The sequence below is a fragment of the Pteronotus mesoamericanus genome, unplaced genomic scaffold (assembly GCF_021234165.1).
Source record: "Pteronotus mesoamericanus isolate MK-2021 breed Mesoamerican mustached bat unplaced genomic scaffold, CSHL_Meso_final contig_645, whole genome shotgun sequence".
Lineage (NCBI taxonomy): Eukaryota > Metazoa > Chordata > Mammalia > Chiroptera > Mormoopidae > Pteronotus > Pteronotus mesoamericanus.
This window is the reverse complement of record NW_026555226.1, coordinates 70,049-72,691: the sequence shown is the minus strand read 5'-3', so window position 1 is coordinate 72,691 and position 2,643 is coordinate 70,049. Positions and strand designations below refer to the sequence as shown.

At 45.4% G+C, this 2,643-nt stretch overlaps 1 pseudogene; it reads left to right on the top strand.

Annotated features, from left to right (window-relative positions):
- The first annotated feature begins 397 nt into the window (after positions 1–397).
- Positions 398–1,414, top strand: LOC129076818 (transcription factor-like 5 protein; annotated as a pseudogene).
- The last annotated feature ends 1,229 nt before the right edge of the window (positions 1,415–2,643 follow it).

The window sequence follows — 2,643 nt, the reverse complement described above, 5'->3', positions numbered from 1 at the left end:
TCCTTCAGTTATATACAAGTCAGGCTGCAGATATTCTGGGTAAATAATTTATTTTATGAAAACCAGTGTCCTAGAATTATCCACTTTATTGGGTAGACTGCAAAGATATAGATGCTATTATATACTATATACCAGAATGTAAGCTCCATGAAGCCCAAACTTTGTTTTCTTTAGCACCTTGTCCCTGGCACCAAGAACAAGGCCTGATACCTCGTAGGTACAAGATAAATATTTAAGGAAGTGATGCATGTTTCTAATTTTCTTTTAAGTTTATTTTTAATTGTAAAATACACATAAAACTTACCACTTCAACTATTTTTAAGTGTACAGTTGATATGTGTTAAGTACATTCACATTGTGTGCAACCAACCTCCCGAACTCTTTTCATCTTGGAGATATGATGCTGCTGAGCGACGGGGCCGCGCTATCCCGCGGCGGCCAAGTAGATGCCAGGCGCCAAAGCTCCTATCGCCGGCCCAAGGAGAACGCATTTGCGTTGGCGGCCAAGGGCTCCCGGAAGGTGGGTTGGGGCATGGGGCGCTGGGGTGGGGGTGGAGGGGCAGTCCGCCTTTCGTGTCTGCCTGGAGGACCACTTCAACGGCATCCTCGCCGATCCCCTGCCCACCCGGTACAGGGCAGAGTCCCCTGAGGCCAGCGTGACACTCAACAATTTGGTGACCCTATTCGACAACCGTCGGAGTTAATGAATGGTCCTCTTCATTAGCAACAAAACAAATGCACAACGCTAGTGAAAAGCAAGACGGCAGCTGCGGCAGGTGCTGCAGCCCATCTACCCCCTGTTCAGGGCCGATGCCTGATTTTCGAGGGGAGGAGCTAGGTGGCCTGCGCAGACGCAGTCCTAGTAACTCCTCTTCTGTACTTGAGGCTGCTAAACCTCTGGATATCGGATTGCTCAGAGCATTTTCTTTCTGTTATCAACAAGAAGTTGAATCCACTAAGCAAACTTAGGTAGTAGAAACAAAGCTTTGCCTGAGCAAGTTTGGATTAAAGTGGGAGGTGGGAGAAGCGCTGTGCAAACAAGCAATAAATAAAAGGAATCGGAATAGGACAGTCAGTTAGGACACAAAGTGGAGCAAACAGCCCTGGGAGAGATTCAGAATGTGGGGGAAGTCGCCCCTGTGGCCCCTGGCTATTGGCAGTCCGGGGAGTCCTCACAGCCCCACCTCGGGGAGCAGCCCTAGAGCGCCCCAGGGGAAAGGTCACAGCACAGGGAGAGGCACAACCGCACGGAGAGGGACAGAAGGCGCAGGGCCCGCGTTGTTATGATGAGTTGAATCTCTTCCTCCCATTCTGCACTGTGGAGATGAACAAGGCCACGACCCTGCAGTGGACCATCACGTTCCTGAAATATGTCCAGGAGCAGCATGGAGATTCTCTGAAGAAGGCATTTTAATGCTGAAGTTGGAAGAAAATATGCAACATGTTTGTCATATTATACTTTACTATTTCCAGAAAGGTAAAAAGATAACTGAAATGCAAAAGAGATTTGTGCAGTGTATGAAGAAGGTGCTGTGACTGATCCAACATGTCAAAAGTGGTTTGCAAATTTTGTGCTGGAGATTTCTTGCTGGACGATGGTCCACTGTGGTATAGACCAGTTGAAGTTGATAATGATCAAATTGAGACATTAATTGAGAACAATCCATGTCCTACCATGAGGGAGCCAATATACTCAAAATACTCAAATCAATAGTTATTGGTGGAAAAAAAAAGAGAGAGAAAGAAACAACCTTCCATTGTCTCTCTCACTCCCCCACCTGGGGACCTGACCTGAAACCCAGGCATGTATCCATTAAACAACTGTACCCATTAAACAACTCCCCATTTCCCATTGTCTCTATAAATTTGACTACCCTGGGTACCTCCTGTAGGTGCAATCATACATTATTTGCCTTTTTGTGATGGGCTTATTTCATGTTGCATAATGTCTTCAATGTGGTAGCATGTGTCAAAATTGCCTTCCTTTTAATGCTGCATGATAGACCATTTTATGGATATACCACATTTTGTCATCTATTCATCTGTCCACAAACAGGTTGCTTTCACCTTTTGGCCCTCATGAATAATGCTGCTATAAACATGAATGTCCAAAATTTCTTTGAGAACCTGTTTCCAATTCTTTTGGATGAGAAATGGAACTACTAAGTCATAACATAATTCTATTTTTAATTGAGGGGAGAACCATTATAAACTATTTTCCATAGCAGCTGCACCATTTTGCATTTCCACCAGCAGTGAACAGGATGTTTCTAATTTAACAGGATGCTTAATTTAAATACCTGGTTTGTCGTGGGAGCACCATGCGGGGCGCTCCTGGATCTGAGGGTTACTGTCCAGAGCCAGCTGAGGAGGGAGCAGGGCTAAGAATCCCACAGAGCCCATCCCAGGGTTGTCGCAGATGCAAGGAATAAACAAGTCATCTCAAACACTTCTCTGTTTGCCAGGATGGGGGACATGGCTCTCCCTTCCAGTGGAGAAGGCCCTGAGCTCCCATGTCCAAAGGCTTTTATTGAGAACCATATGCACAGGGGTATGGATGCAAAGCTCATCCATCAATGTCAAAAGTCATGTTTACAGAAAACAAATAGAGATTATGGATAACAATTGGAGGAACACAAGAGA